General features: G+C 45.9%; 1 non-coding gene across 1 annotated transcript; it reads right to left on the bottom strand.

Annotated features, from left to right (window-relative positions):
- Nucleotides 1-997: 997 nt before the first annotated feature.
- Nucleotides 998-1,071, bottom strand: trnas-aga (transfer RNA serine (anticodon AGA)). The gene has a single exon. It is a non-coding gene; the product is annotated as a tRNA-Ser (tRNA).
- Nucleotides 1,072-17,376: the final 16,305 nt, after the last annotated feature.

Genomic DNA, 17,376 nt, shown 5'->3' with positions numbered 1-17,376 from the left:
CCTTTTCTTTTGTTAAATGAAACCACTACTGTCACTTGGAGTTAATATCCCTGTGTTCCAACTCCTGAATAATGAAATTGTGAGTTTCGTGATATTTTCTGGACACATTTCCTGCTGAAAGAACTAAGAGCTCTTTTCTAATTTACACAATGCGATATACACACTCATAAAGCCTCCGAAACTAGCATCCTTGGTGCTGCTCTCTCCTCCCAAACCTCATCTCATGTGACTGTTACATCATCACTCTGAATGTGGGAGGGGTTAATCCCACTGTTTTCAGCATTAACCCTTTCCATCCTCATACTGCACTGTCTGTCCAAAATAATCGGTGGAGGGAACTTGAATTATCAAAACAGCAACAGCTGCCAGTTGAAAATCAACTCAACCCATCAGAGAGAGACTGTCAGAGAACTTCCTGCATCCAGTCCTGACCCTGTCACATGAAGCAGCTGCTCACCCAGACCCCACTCTCATCAACACTGAACATTTTTACTGAGACCCTTCAAATACTGTTTATAAAAGGCCGCAAAGATCAAAGTTCACACAGTTGTATTAAATGCAACAAAGTTTAATATCTTCTCACCGTTTCTCGGTAACCACATGAGACTTAGGTTTTCTTATTTGGTTCCTTTGATTTTTCTTGTTCCTGACTGACAAATATTCCAAACCTCAGATAAACCCTCCCACTTGCGTCATGTCCCAGTCTCGGTTAAAAGCAACACATAATGACACAAACACTCTCCTTCAGTGAGATTAATATCAAGCTGTTTTCCAGGTTGAATGGAACTGTGAACAAATTTATGTCAAAGAAGTTAACTTTGATGTATGAGCACTGAAATTCTGTCCAAGGAGAAACAGCCATTCCAAACTCATATCCTACACAAAGGCTGTTTTTTTATGTGATTGAATTTCATCAAGTATTTTGAATTAAAGTTCACAAGACACAGATGTCAGTGTTGATAATGAAACTTTTCAAGCATGTTGCAACTGTGAAATAAAGCTTTGCTGGGAGTTGAACCCAGGATCTCCTGTTTTCTAGACAAGTGCTTTAACCAACTAAGCTACAGAGCCAGATCACGAATGTGCGTGCAATTGAAATCAGAGGAAGGCCTTGTAGATAGTGGGCAGGCTTTGGCGAGTCAAGAGCTGAGTTCGTCACGGCAGTGTTCCCAGCCTCTGACTCGCTCTTGTAGTTGTTGCTGTAGTTGGAATTGTAACAGAAAACCGTCTGTCTCGGAAGACGATGGGCTACACCCGGGGTGTACGTCACTTCTGTGCAAAAAATCGTTTGTTGTGGCTGTAGAGGATGACTCGTGAGTGACAATCCCTTCCGCAGCTGGTACAGATGAATATCATTGGCCCGAGGTCGACTGATAATTTTTCCTTCCTCTGAGCTCTCTTTCCCTCCATCTGGTCATTTCTTTTGTCCTCTGCTTTTCCCATGGTCTTCCTGAATGCCTTTCTCCAGGAATTCCAGTCAGCAGGAAGGACTTCCCATGCATTGACTCCAATCCCAGTCAGCTTGAGATCTCGCTTTGCAGATGTCCTTGTATCACAGATGTGGGTGACCTGTTGGTCTCGTGCTGATAGCAAGCTCACCATAGAGCGTGTCTTTGGCAAAGCGACCGTCATCCATTCAGCACACATGACTCAGTCAACAGAGTCACCGCTGACTCAAGAGGGCAAACATGCTGCGGATCCCTGCACGCTGGTGTACTTCTGCATTCGGCACTCTGTCCTGCCAGAAGATGCCCAATATCCATCTGAGACAGTGGAGGTGGAAGCTGTTCAGCTGCTTTTCTTGGCTTGTATAAGTTGTGGATGCTTCTCTACTCTAAAGGAGGGTGCTGAGAACACAAGCCTGTTGCACGCGGAGTTTTGTATTTTCGATCAGTTTGCTGTCGGTTCACACTCGCCTTCTCAACTTTGACATGACAGCTGCAGCATTGACAATCCTGGTGCTGATTTCAGTATCAAGGGACAGATTGCTGGTGATTGTTGATCCAAGGTATGTGAAGCTGTTGACAACCTCCAAAGTGAGCCTGTCGATGTTGATGGAAGGTGGAGTCTCTCGTCTTGGCCCATAACTTTGATCTTCCTGATGCTGATCGTCAGTCCAAACTCCTTGCAGGCCAGGGAGAACCGATATGCAAGCTGCTGTTAATGAACTTCATTATGGGATGTCAGCACAGCGTCATCAGCAAAGAGCAACTCACAGACCAAGAACTGACTCATTTTGGTCTTGGTGCGCAGTCTTGCCAAGATGAACAGCTTGTCATCAGCTCTGGTATGCAGGTGGACACCCCCATCTGAGTCACTGAAAGTTTAAAATAGCAGCATGGAGAAGAATATGCCAATTGTAAAGGATGTGAGCTGTGAGGAGGTTACAAGGAGGCTTCCAGGGGACTTGGACAGGATAAGTGAATGAAATGACAGATGGAATATAATGTGAATAAGTGTGAAGTTATCCACTTTGGTAGAATAAACAGAAAGACAGAATATTTCTTAAATGGTGAGAGGTTGGGAAGTGTTGATGTCCAAAGGGACCTGGGTGTCCTTGTTCATGAGACACTAAAAGCTCGCATGCAGGTGCAGCAATCAATTAGGAAGGCAAATGGTATGTTGGCCTTAACACGAGGGGTCATGAGTACAGGAATAAAGATGTCTTGCTGCAATTGTATAGAGCCTTGGTGAGATTGTGCTGGAGTATTGTGTACAGTTTTGGTTTCCTTATCTAAGGAAGGATATACTTGCCACAGAGGGAGTGCAACGGAGGGTCACCAGACTAATCCCTGGGATGGTGGGATTGTCTTATGAGGAAACTGGGCTTGTATTCCTTAAAGTTTCATTTAAAAGGCCATTTAAAACTGAGATAGGGTGGAATTTCTTCACTCAGAGGGTGGTGAATCTTTGGAATTCTCTACCTCAGGGGTTTGTGAAAGTTCAATCATTGAGCATGTTCAGGACAGAAATTGATAGAAATCTTGATACTCATGACATCAAGGGATATGGGGAGAGCGCGGGAAAGTGGTGTTGAGGTAGATGATCAGCAAGGATGTAATTGAATGACAGATCAGACTCGACAGGTGAAACTGCCTCCTCCTACGTTCTGAAGAGAGTTTGCAACAGGACACAGCCCTGTTTTACCCCACTGCTGATCGTGAAAGTGTCTGATGTTGCTCCATTGTAACTGACGGAACTGTGCATGTTCTCGTGGAAAGAAGAGATGACGCCCAAGAGTTCAGGAGGGCAGCCTAGTTTCCACAGCAGTTTGAAGAGTCTGTCTCTGCTAACAAGATCGAAGGCCTTGGTGATGTCTATAAAGACAATGTAGAGTGGTCTGTACTGTTCACAGTACTTCTCCTGTAACTGCCGAAGTGAGAAAATCATGTCGACTGTCGATCTACCAGCTCTGAAGCTGCACTGAGACTCAGGATAGATGTGTGATGTCAGGGTCTGCAATCTGGTCAGAGCAATGTGAGCAAAGACCTTCCCCACAATACTTAGCAAGCAGATGCCTCGGTAATTGCTGCAGTCACTGCGATTCCCCCTTATTGTTGTACAAGGTGACAATGTTTGCATCACGCATGTTTAGAGGCGCAGATCTCCCCTTCCAACAGAGACACAGAAGTTCATGGAGATGCTGCAGCAGAGCTGCTTTTCCACTTTTGATGATTCCAGGTGGAGTACCATCATTTCCCAGGGCTTTACCACTGGCAAGACGGTCAATGGCCTTGTTGAGCTCTACTATGGTGGGGTCACTGTCCAACTCCTCCACGACAGGGAAGTCTGGAATGGTGCTGAGAGCTACTTCAATGACAATGTTCTCCGTTATGTAGAGTTCAAGGTAATGCTCCACTCACCTTTCCATCTGCTTGTTAGGTTCAGTGATGATCGTCCCTGTCTTTGTCTTCAAAGGTGCTGATTTAGTTACTGCTGGGCCCGTTGCTTTCATAATTTTTTTTTTATTCATTCATGTGATGTGGTCATCACTGGCTAAGCCAGCATTTATTGCCCATCCCTCATTTCCCATGAGAAGGTGGTGGTGAGCTGCCTTCTTGAACCGCTGCAGTCTGTGTGAGGTAGGTACACCCACAGTGCTATTAGGAAGAGAGTTCCAGGATTTTGACCCAGCAACAGTGAAGGAAAGGCGATATAGTTCCAAGTCACGATAGTGTGTGGCTTGGAGGGGAACTTGCAGGTGGTGGTGTTCCCATGAATTTGCTGCCCTTGTCCTTCTAGTTGGTAGAGGTTGCGGGTATGGAAGGTGCTGTCTAAGGAACCTTGGTGTGTTGAATTCCTTCATATGTCCCTCTAGCATCCCCCAGATTCAGCGGCAGATTGTATGCTGTTGCAGCTGTCTTGTGTGTGTCATCAACCTGCAGAAGGTTGTCAGTAAGGCCAGGACACATGGTCCTTACATTCCAGCTTGTGATGCGAAGCACTGGTGTCTTCTTTGCTGAGTTTGTCTTGCCTGGTGCATAGATTATCAATCCGCCAGTTGAGAGATATCTCTCTAACCTGCAAGCACCCATTGAAGCAAGTAGGTCGTGGCAGGACAGCACCTAACTGACTGGGGGCTGCACAGCTTGGAGTAGGTGGTAGTTCTCCAATGAGACGCGATGATCTCTCCCACTGTCAAAAGTAACCCCTGGTGCTCATACTCTACACCAATTGAGTGAGAGCTTATAATCGGTAACTGTTTCTTCCCATGTTTTGCTAATGTTTAACCACGAAGCTGGAGTGTCCTCTCCAGGGCACAGGCCTGGGCAAATAGTATGGAGACACTGAGCATCAGGACCCCCTCTCAGCATTGCTAGTATTGTCCAAAGGAAAGGAAAAAAACAGTACTGTTTGGTACCAGCTCTGCTGTCGGAGTTGCTGGAAAACTACCTGATAAGTAACAGGTAACCGCCTACGGGACTCCACTCCGGATTTACTGTCCAGGTTTACTCCCTAAGCCTTCTTCTCTCTCAAGACACCCACAGGGAAGTGAGACATTTTGCCCATAGATGGGGCTCTGTTCTTTGGCATCAGGATGGAACCACACGCCAGTGGGCCTGCATGACATGCACAAGGATATCACACACTGCCCCATCCCTGGGACAGCTCAGAGAGATACCCTGATGATAATACACCCCACAGGAAAATCACAAACAGCCCCATCCCTTGGACAGCTCAGGGTCAGACACTGCACACACTGCAACAACAGTGACATTACTGTATTAGTCCCTCCATTCTGAATCACCCTACTTTATGCTTTCCGTCTCTCAGCTAATTTTGTATCCACGCTGCCACTGCCTCCTTAATCCCATCTGCTCAAATTTTGTTAACAAGTCTATTTTATGGTACTTTTTCAAACACAATTTTGAAGTGCAGACACACACCATCAACCCCACCACACTGGTCAACTCTCTGTGAAACTTCATCAAATAAATTAATTCATTAATTAATTCATACACAATCTTCTGTTAACCAATCTGTTCTGGCTGTCATTTATTAGCCCATGTTCGACCAAGTGCCAGTTAATTTTCTCCTGGATAAGTGTCTCTAAAAGTTTCCCCACCACTGACATTAGACGATCTGGTCTGTAGTTCCTGGGTTTATCTCTCTTTTTAAACAGGGCTGTAAAATTAGCAATCCTTGCAGACTTATCTTTCAGTTCTGGAAAGTCTATTGTGGACAATCTCTTTGGGCTGACTTTAACCAATTAAAGCAACAGGATACTTGATTAATAAGTCCAGAACTTTTATTGAGAGTAAAATAGTACTTAATAATTGGAAGTAAAATTATCTTGAACAAACTTGGGGAATATAACTTTACAGCTCTAGCAGGTGTGTGGACTGGTCGAGCTTGGTCTCAGAGTGTCACGGTCCTCTTTGTCCAGTCTAGATCCCTCATCAGGTGGAGAACTTGGTCGATGATCTGAGCCTTTACCCCTGAGGTCTTCTCGTGTTCCTGCACACTGAAACCTGACAAAATCCCTACTTTTAACCCCTGGATGGCCATCACACCACCTTGTAAAATAATAATTGGTCTGAGCTGTTGCTAGGTACATTTAATTAATGATGTCTTCCACTAACAGCCAACTGTCCTCAGAATCTCAGACATGAGTACGATGGAGTGGTTTCACACTGTCTCCCAATCTGATCTGAAACAAGTTTCCTATTCATTAAATCGAGACTCTTGAAAATGCTGGAAATACTCAGCAGGTCTGACAACATCTGTGGAGAGAGAAACAGAGTTAACGTTTCAGATCTGTGATCTTTCATCAGAACTGGGCTGAAATTGTCTGAGGGACTGAGATTGTGGAATCAATTTCAGGGTCAAAAACATTGTACTCTGCAAGGAAAGGAAGATGGTGATTATTAAGTATAGTGCAAGAATATAGATGCTTTTACATTATTTGAATCAACATTGATTTAAACTTTGTGCTCACGAAACCTATCTTTTGATCAAAATGACATTGATAACAATGGAAAAAGCAACACATGCATTTCACGACCACAGGACTTTTTAAAGCCTTTTACAGCCAATGAAGGACTTTCCAAGTGTTGTCACTGTGCAGTACAATGCAATACCCGACAAGAAGGATATTTCACATTCGAGTCACTCAAGTCCCAGGCAATGACCTTCTGAAACAAGAGAGAATCTAACCCTCTCCCCTTGACATTCAACAGCATTACGATTGCTGAATCCCCCACGATCAACATCCTGGGGGTTACCATTGACCAGAAAATGAATAGCAGTAGCCATATAAATATCATGGCTACAAGAGAAGGTCAGACACTAGGAATCCTGCGGCAAGTAACTCACCTACTGACTCCCCAAAGCCTGTCCCCTATCTGAAAGGCACAAGTCAGGAGTGTGATGCAATACTCTCCATTGCCTGGATAGGTGCAGCTCCAACAACACTTAAGAAGCTCAACGTCATCCAGGACAAAGCAGCCCACTTGATTGGCGCCTCATTCACTATATTCACTCTCTCTATCACCAACACACAGCGTGCACCATCCACAAGATGCACTGCAGCAACGCAGCAAGCCTCCTTACACAGCACCATCCAAACCCGTGACTTCTATCACCTAGAAGGACAAGGGCAGCAGATGCATGGGAACACCACCACCTGCAATTTCCCCTCTTTGCCACACACCATCCTGGAATTGAAACTATATCACCGTTCCTTCACTGTGGCTGAGTCAAAATCCTGGAACTGCCTTCCAAACAGCAACACATCGACTGTAGTGGTTCAAGAAGGCAGCTCACCACCACCTTCTCGAGGGAATTAGGAATGGGCAATAAATGCAATAAATAATAATAAAATCAATAAAAAAGACAATAATCCCCAAAAGTAGAAAATCCATATGAAAATGAAAATATAATAAAGCACAGTCAGCATAGATTTCACAAAGAAAGTCTTGATTAACCTTATCTTTGAAGAATCAACAGCAAGCGTAATACAACAGATGTAGAAGAGTTTAAGTTAATAAAGCCTCATCCTTTTAAGTGCTTGAACCAACAAATTGTGAGTTAACAAACAAGCACACTAACTGACAGAGCTGGGTGTTGTTCTTTCTAGATTCCCCTAAAGCAGGGTGTCAATGAGTTAAATCTTCAGGTTGCTGCAACCAGAATAGCCATTGTCCACGATCAGTTTTACTGTTATAAATAAAGGGTGGAACATTCATTGTGAATCGAGAGAAACAGTCTGGTCCTGCACACTGCAGACACATCCACGTCATCACCAACCAGTTCTCCATTAATTGATGCAGTTATTTGACTTTTCCCCATTAGCTCCATGGAATTAATTTTGAAAGATTTTAAATTCCAAGAAGTTTTGTTAATATTCAGCCCTTGAGAAGAAATCATTCCCTGGCCACAGTGGAGAGTGCATTGAATATAAAACAGTAGACTACCAGGGAACACAGAGAAAACTCATCAGCTAATCTAGAATTACTTAGTTTTCTTATTTTTGCTCTTGCTATTCGGTTTTTCATCATTTTCAGCTCCTGACTGTGGATATTATTGTGATTAAATGTGAAAAGATGCACTGTGTCTCAGCCCCGGTATATTGGCTCTTTCTCTGTACAGTGCTGTACACACTCAGATACTGACAGTGTCTCTCCCTGCCTCAATTTTCCAGCCCTGACGGTGCAGAAAGCGCTGCTCAAAGTTACACATTCTGACTGTTTGCAGTTGATTAATGAGAGATTATTAACGTATCCTTCTGCAGTGCTGCCTCGGTTAATAACAGCAGATCGAAGTCACATTTCAGATACAGAAACAGACGCATCAATTATTCACTCTTTCCCAGAGTGAGTGAGGCCGGGACAAGCAGCAACATTCCAGCCCCACGCTCTGCAATTACCCAGCACCAGCGGAAAGCAGTGAATACAGATTCAATCAGTGGGTTAATGTCCATTACAGGGATGCAAGATTCCACGGCCCAGGACAAACATCCCCATATACCGAGAATAAGCTCAGGAAAACCAGGGGGAGTTAATATCCCAATCACTGAGCATTCCAGTCACATTGAACAAGTTCCTGAACTGAGTGAACTTTCAAATTACAGAAGTGATGACGAGGTCAATAAGGTCTGAACAGTTGAGGTGACTGAGCCGTTTCAGCTTCTCTGTTCAGGTTGCAGCTTTCACTGGAGGCACTTCTGACAACTTGATTTTCAGTTACTTTACAGAGTTTCCTTGAAGGTTTGAGGTGGAGTAAATACTGAGGAACTGTTTCTAACTGCTGAACGGTCAATAACCGAAGGTTACAGATTTAAAGTGACTCACAAAACCAGAAGGAACATGAGGAAAAATTCCTTTCTGCAACATGTGGTTAGCATTTCAGTTATGTAGATAGATTGGAGAAGCTGGGGTTGTTCTCCTTAGAGAGGAGATTTGATAGAGGTGTTCACAATCATGAGGGGTCGTGACAGACCCGAAAGAGAGAAACTGTTGGTAGAAGGATTGAGACTCAGGTAAAAGCTGTGGCTCAGTTGGTCACACTCACCTCGAAATCACAAGCTTCTGGGTTCAGATTTCACAGCTGACACTCCAGTACAGCACTGAGGGTGTTGAAGGTGCTGCCTTTCAGGTGTGATGTTAAACCAAGACCTGGTCTGCATGTTTGGGTGAATGTAAAAGATCCCATGCTGCAATTTCAAACAAGTGAAGAGCAATTCTCCCTGGTGTTGTGATCAATATTTGTCCCTCAATCAGATCAGTTGGTCATTATCACATTGCTGTTTGTGGGTATTAGCTGCTGCATTTCTGACATTACAACAGTGATTACACTTCAAAAGTATTTCATTGTCCACAAAGTGCTTTGATATATCCAGTGGTCAGGAAAGGTGCTATATAAATGCAAGTCTTTTCTTTATTTATCACAACACATTACTGTGTAAAAAATGGTTCTTCATGTCACCTCTGGTTCTTTTGCCAATACCTGATATCTGTGTCCTCTGCTTACTGACCCTTTTACCACTGGAAACAGTTTCTCCTTATTTAAAGTATTGAAAAACTCCATGATTTTGAACAAATGTGTCAAATCTTTTCTGAATTTTCTCTGCTGCAAGGAGAACAACCCCAGCTTCTCCAATCTCTCCACATAACTGAAATCCCTCACCCTGCTACCATTGTTGTAAATCTCTTTTTTATTCTTTCATGTGATGTGGGCACTGCTGACACAATGTGATTCCTGTCAACGGAGCGGCCCGCTGACATCATCGGAGAGCGCCAAGCTGCACATAGGCACAGCTACATCTTGCCAGGATTAAGTGGCACATGCACAGGATGATGTCATGGCTCAGCACCAACATCATCGCATATCCGCCCATGGTCCATCTTCGCACATTCACGCTAAAGCGTCATCGGGTATCCAGCCTCTCACTCAGCTGAAGGAAGCGGCTGAATGGGAGACTTTGAGGTTGGAGCTCTCCCCCCTCGGACTTGACGCTTCTTCTCCTCAACTGCTCGCTCTCCACCTCGCTGCTCCCCTGGATGATTGTTCCCCGCTCGCGTCACCCAGCTCTCCTGCCACTCGCTCCCAGCCCCTCAACCCCCACTCCAGCCATTAGCTCTAGGCCATGCCACTTCCCTCCTCTTGGCCACTCGTTCTTCACTCCTACGTCACACTTTATGAGAGGCATAGATAGTGTAGATAGCCAGAGTCTGTTTCCCATGGTAGGGGTGACTAAAACTAGAGGGCATAGATTTAAGCTAAGAGGGAGGAGGTTTAAAGGGGGTCAAAGGGGTAAATTTTTCACAGAAAGAATCGTGGGTATCTGGAATGAGCTGCCTGGTGGAGGCAGGAACAGTAGTCACATTTAAGAGGCATCTGCACAGGTACTTGAATGAGCAAGGCATGGAGGGATATGGAATTAATGCAGGCAGGTCGGATTAGTATAGATAGGCATTATGGTCGGCATGGACGCGGTGGGCCAAAGGGCCTGGTTCTATGCTGTGTGACTCTATGACTCTCTGTGACTCCTGTTAATTGTTTAATTATCCACCACCATTCAAGACTGGATGTGACAGGTCTGCAGAGCTTTGATCTGATCTGTTAATTGTGAGATTGCTTAGCTCTGTCTATTGCATGCTGCTTCCGCTATATGACATGCAAGTAATTCTGTGTTGTCGCTTCACCAGGTTGACACCTCATTTTTAGGTCTGCTTGGTGCTGCTCCTGACATGCCCTCCTGCACACTTCATTGAACCACTATTGCTCCCTTGGCTTGATGGTAATGGTAGAGTGAGGGATATGCCAGGCCATGAGGTAACATATTGTGTTTAAATACAATTCTGCTGCTGCTGATGGCCCACAGTGCCTCATGGATGCCCAGTTTTGAGCTGCCAGATCTGTTCATTTCTTCCCTCAGATATAAATGAAAAAAAAATTCTGAAGAAATGCATGAACTAAATAAAAAGGAGAGAGAAATAAATACTGACAAAATAGATGTCAGCATTTGGAAGGTAAAAAGATTTCAGTTTTATTATTGATGAGTGAGAGGAATATATCACACTTTGGGGCTTCTGTAAGTGGATTTACTGTATCAGAGTAGAAGTACTGTATCGGGCCTTGTTAGCTCAGTTGGTAGAGCATGAGACTTTTAATCTCAGGGTCTTGGATTTGAGACCCTTGTTGTGTGGTTGTTCTTCCCTTTTTCAGTCTTCATCGGCAGAGAGTTCAAGGAGTGTTTGAAATTAAATTCAACAACATCACCAGATTTCAACCCCCCCCCCCCTTGCCCCCATCCCAGTGTAGTTGACAGGACCCTCAACCTCTGCCTTCCCCCTTCCCCTCCCTCCCAGAACTGCGACAGGGTTCCCCTTGTCCTCACTTTCCACCCCACCTGCCTCCACATCCAAAGGATCATCTTCCACCATTTCCACCACCTCCAGCGTGATGCCACCACCTACCACATCTTCCCCTCCCCTGTCAGCATTCCGAAGGGATCGTTCCCTCCACGACACCTTGGTCCACTCCTCCATTATCCCTGACACCGCGTCCCCTTCCCAAGGCACCTTCTCATGCAATCGCAGGAGATATAATACCTGCCCTTTTCCCTCGTCTCTGCTCATTATTTAAAGCCCAAACACTCCTTTCAGGTGAAGCAACGATTTACTTGTACTTCTTTCAATTTAGTGTACTGTATTCGCTGCTCACATTGCAGTCTCCTCCAAATTGGGGAGACCAAACGCAGATTATGTCGAACACCTCTGCTCTGTCCGAAAGCATGACCCCGAGCTTCTGTTTCCTTGCCGTTTCAACACTCCCCCCTGCTCTCATGTCAACATTTCTGTCTTGGGCCTGTTCCAGTGTTCCAGTGAAAATCTCCATGGAAAGAACAATCTTACACGCCAGCTCAAATGTTGGATTTTGTATGTTAAGTATCTTTTCTCATCCAAAGATTACACTATCAATCATTCACCACTCTGTCTTCTCCTGAATTTCGAGTTCAAATTTGTTTGTGAAGTTGAGTGACACGTTAAGACAGCACAGTCTTTGTCTTTGTGAAGGAAGTGATTTCAGAATGGCTGTTTGAAACTGTCCCTCCTTGCACAGAAATTCAGTGCAAATGCTCAAATCACCCACAATTTCTTTGTGAGAAATTTGTTCACAATTGCATTCGACATGGAAACCGCCTCAACATTAATCTCACTGAAGGAAAGTGTGACTGTGTTGTTTGTTTCAGAGTGTTGGTGCCGTTATGTGTCGCTCTCAACCAAGACTGGGACACAACGCAAGGTTGATCCAAGGTTGGCATATATTATCATTCAGAAGCAAGAAAAATCAAAAGGAACCTAACAAGAAAACCCAGTCTCCAGATGTGAGAATCTGTAGATCCGCTTTGGGAAAATGAATCAGAGCAGAATGAAGGGTGAACTGTCCGACTGCCCAGAAGAGATGAAGACACAGCTCAGTCAGCACATTCCCCTGGTTTATGATGCTGGAACATTCCTCACACAGAAATTATTCAACCCGATGACAAACGTGCTTACAGCCGATAATTTATTAAGATAATTTTTTTTTGAGCTACAACACAAACAGCTACTCGACAATGTGGAAAATTGCCCAGGTGTGCCCTGTCCATAAAAAAAAAAGCAGGACAAATCCAATCTGACCAATTACCGCCCCATCAGTCTACTATCAATCATCAGCAAAGTGATGGAAGATGTCATCAACAGTGATATCAATCACCACGCATTTAGCAATAATCTGCTCATCGATGCTCAGTTTAGATTCCGCCAGGGCCTCTCGGATCCAGGCAAACATTTGGAAGCTGGAGTATAATGTGGGAAAATGTGAGGTTATTCACTTTGGTAGTAAGAACAGATAAATTAAATATTATTTAAATTGCGAGAGACTACAGAATGCTGAGGTATAGAAGGATCTTGGTGTCTTCGTACATGAATCACAAAAAGTTAGCATGCAGGTAGAGCAAATAATTAGGAAGGCAAATGGAATGTTACCCTTTATTACAAGGGGAATGGAGTATAAAAGGAGAGAAGTCTTGCGACAAATGTACAAGGTGTTGGTGAAACCACACCTGGAGTACTGCGTACAGTTTTGGTCTCCTTATTTAAGGAGGGATATACTTGCATTGGAGGCAATTCAGAGAAAGAGGTGGGCAACTGTCTCTTCCCCACCACAGCCACCTCGAGGGCATTGTGCGGAGGGGGTGAGACTTCGGGCGTGCAGGAACGATCTGATGGGGAGGGCTCTTCTCACCACCAGCCAAGTTTCATCTTGGTCCTTGTGTGAAAGTTCTGGTGATGAGGCATTCCACCAAATGACTTTGGCAGTTTGCTCGGGGAACCATCCGACTGGATCCACCATCTCCTTTTCCTGTAGGGCCTTGAGGACATTCCGTGCAGACCACTACCTGAAGGATTGGTGGTCAAAGATGTTTTTCCACAGAAACTTTCCCACGAAGGATAGGTGGTACGGCATGGTCCAACTGGATGGAGCATTCCGCGGCAATGTGACCAGGCCCATCCTTCACAACGCTGGGGACAGATAGAACCTCAGCATGTAGTGACACTTGGAGATTGTGTACTGGGGATCTGCGCACAGCTTGATGCAGCCGCACACGATGGTAGTCATCAGGATGAGGGCGACGTTGGGTACAATTTTCCCGCCCTTATCCAGGGGTTTGAACATCGTGTCCCTCCAGACCTGGTCCATTTTGGAACCCCATATGAAGCGGAAAATGGCTCGGGTGATCGCCACAGCGCAGGAGTGGCGTATGGGCCAGACCTGCACCACGTACAGCAATGTGAGCGCCTCACACCTGATAACCAGGTTCTTCCCCACAATGGAGAGAGATCGCTGCTCCCACATGCTCAGCTGATGGTGTATCCTGGCTACTCGCTCCTTCCAGGTTTTGGTGCACGTCCCAGCCCTTCCAAACCATATCCACAGCAACTTCAGGTAGTCTGACCTGACGGTGAAGGGGACAAAGGATCGGTCAGCCCAGTTCCCAAAGAACATGGACTCGCACTTGCCGTGGTTAACTTTGGCTACCGAGGCGAGTTCGAACTGGTCGCAGATGCTGATCAGTCTGCGAACGGACAGCGGATCCGAGCAAAAGACGGCGACGTCATCCAGGTACAGGGAAGTTTTAACCTGAGGGACTCCACTGCCTCGGATTGTAACCCCCCCTTATGCTTGCATCCTTCCTAATAGACTCAGCAAAGGGTTCAATACTGCAAACATACAAGACAGAGGAGAGAGGACTGCCCTGTCTGTCTTTGCAAATCAGGTGTAGAAAAAGATGCAGTGGTTTTTATTGCGGTTCATCCTAAGCAGCTGTGTAAAACAGGAATCTGTGCTCTACAGGCTGCTCTCAGGGATGCACACCGAGATCAACATCAACTGCTGCTGGAGGACTATCAATTCGGTGAAAGACGCCCTTTGGTCTGCCCGAAACTTGCTGGTCTTCCAGCGCAAAGACTTGTCCATGACCTAATGTTGCTGACTGGCACATTCCAAGGTCCAAGACTACGTGCTGAGGGACGCACTACAGCTTGGGGCAGCCACTGCAAAGGCTCACTGGGGAAGACCACTGTGTAAGGTCCCCCCACAAGGTGAAGTGAGGGGCTGGATCCATGGAAATCCCCTCGGGCTGTATCCAGAAAATATTTCTCCGCCTCCAGGCTCACTTCCTTGACCAGGAGTCCTCCTCCCGACCAGCAGACCCATTCACCCACCTCCAGCATTCTCCCTCTACCTGGACCCCTCCCCCTGGCAACTTACCCGCTCTTGATCTCTTCATTGAAAACTGTCGGCTGGACATTTGACATCTCAATTTCTCTGCCCCCCTCACTCACTCTCACCTGTCCCCCTCTGATCTTGAGGCACTCCGTTCTCTCAGGTCTAACCCCGACATGGTCATCAAACCTGCAGACAAGGGTGGTGCTGTTGTTGTATGGCGTACCGACCTCTACCTTGCAGAGGCTCAGCGCCAACTCACAGACAATTCTTCCTACCTCCCTCTGGACCATGACCCCATCGGCGAAAATCAAGCCACCGTCCAAAGGACTGTCACTGACCTCATCTCCTCTGGAGATCTTCCTTCTACAGCTTCCAACCTCATAGTCCCGCAACCCCGGACAGCCCGCTTCTACCTCCTAACCAAAATCCACAAACGGGAATGTCCCGGCAGACCCATTGGGTCAGCCTGCTCCTGCCCCAATGGACTTACTTCTTCCTATCTTGACTCTATCTTTTCTCCGCTGGTCCAGTCTCTTCCCACCTACATCCGTGACTCTTCTGACGCCTTACGTCATTTTGACAATTTCCAGTTTCCTGGTCCCAACCGCCTCCTCTTTACTATGGACGTCCAATCGCTCTGCACCTCCGTCCCCCACCAGGATGGTTTGAGGGCTCTCCGCTTCTTCCTGGAACAGAGGCCCAACCAGTCCCCATCCACCACCACCCTCCTCCGCCTGGCTGAACTTGTTCTCACATTGAACAACTTCTCCTTCAACTCCACGCACTTCCTTCAAGTAAAAGGTGTCGCTATGGGTACCCGCATGGGTCCTAGTTATGCCTGTCTTTTTGTGGGATATGTCGAGCATTCTTTGTTCCAGTCCTACTCAGGCCCCCTCCCCCAACTCTTTTTCGGGTACATTGATGACTGTATCGGTGCCGTTTCCTGCTCCCGCCCCGAACTGGAAAACTTTATCAACTTTGCTTCCAATTTCCACTCTTCTCTCACCCTTACATGGTCCATCTCTGACACTTCCCTTCCCTTCCTCGAATTCTCTGTCTCCATCTCTGGGGATAGGTTGTCTACCAATATCCATTATAAACCCACCGACTCCCACAGCTACCTCGACTACACTTCTTCACACACTACCTCCTGTAAGGGCTCCATTCCATTCTCCCAGTTTCTCCGTCTTCGACGCATCTGCTCTGATGATGCTACCTTCCATGACGGTGCTTCTGGTATGACCTCCTTTTTCCTCAACCGAGGAATCCCCCCCACTGTTGTTGACAGGGCCCGCAACCGTGTCCGGCCCATTACCCGTACCTCTGCCCTCAACCCTTCCTCTCCCTCCCAGAACCGTGACAGGGTTCCCCTTGTCCTCACTTTCCACCCCATCAGCCTCCATATCCAAAGGATCATCCTCTGCTATTTCCGCCACCTCTCGCGTGATGCAACGACCAAACGCATCTTCCCCTGTCAGCATTCCGAAAGGATCGTTCCCTCCGTGACAACCTGGTCCACTCCTCCATTACCCCCACCACCTCGTCCCCATCCCATGGCACCTTCCCCTGCAATCGCAGGAGGTGTAATACCTGCCCATTTACCTCCTCTCTCCTCACTATCCCAGGCCCCAAATACTCCTTTCAGGTGAAGCAGCGATTTACTTGTACTTCTTTTGATGTAGCATACTGTATTCGCTGCTCACAATGTGGTCTCCTCTATATTGGGGAGACCAAGCGCAGACTGGGTGACCGTTTTGCGGAACACCTCCGCTCGGTCCGCAAGCAAGACCCTGAGCTTCCGGTTTCTTGCCATTTAAACACTCCCCCCTGCTCTCATGCTCACATCTCTGTCCTGGGACTGCTGCAGTGTGCCAGTGAACGTCAACGCAAGCTCGAGGAGCAGCATCTCATCTTCCGATTAGGCACACTACAGCCTGCCGGAATGAACATTGAGTTCAATAATTTCAGAGCATGACAGCCCCCCATTTTACTTTCATTTTTAGTTGTTTTTTCTTTTTTCTTCTTTTTTGCTTTTTTACATTTTTTACAACCTTTTTTATTGCATTTATTTCATTTCATCTTAGTTTATTCAGTTTGCTTACCCACTGTTTATTTTCAGGTTTGCTCTTGCTGCTGTTCAATATTCAGTCCGTTAACACCTATTCTGTACTAATGCTTTGTCTTTCAACACACCATTAACATATTTTTTGCCTTTGCTCCATGACCTTTTGGTCAGCTATGTGGCCTTGTCCAACCTGCACCTTCTCCTTTGTTATCTCTTGCCCCACCCCCACCTCACTTGCTTATAACCTGTGACATTTTTAATATTTGTCATTTCCAAAGAAGGGTCACTGACCCAAAACGTTAACTCTGCTTCTCTTTCCACAGATGCTGCCAGACCTGCTGAGTGGTTCCAGTATTTCTTGTTTTTATTCCAGAAAATATTTGTTTGCTGCAAAAAGTACATGGCAGGTAAAATGAAATGGAAGGGTTGTGAGGCAATTCATTCCTGTACTGAAGGAAACTGATCTCCTTTGCAATCTTTGTATTGTTGACTTGGTGCTGTTTTTGAACTGTTTTGTAATGTATCTTTTTACAGTTTTTTTAACGAATAAAGTATATGTTGGAAATTAAAAAAAACGTTCAGAGAAGGTTCAC

The sequence above is a fragment of the Heterodontus francisci genome, unplaced genomic scaffold (assembly GCF_036365525.1).
Source record: "Heterodontus francisci isolate sHetFra1 unplaced genomic scaffold, sHetFra1.hap1 HAP1_SCAFFOLD_51_2, whole genome shotgun sequence".
NCBI lineage: Eukaryota > Metazoa > Chordata > Chondrichthyes > Heterodontiformes > Heterodontidae > Heterodontus > Heterodontus francisci.
The sequence above is the reverse complement of the archived record's forward strand: the minus strand, read 5'-3'. Positions and strand labels throughout refer to the sequence as shown.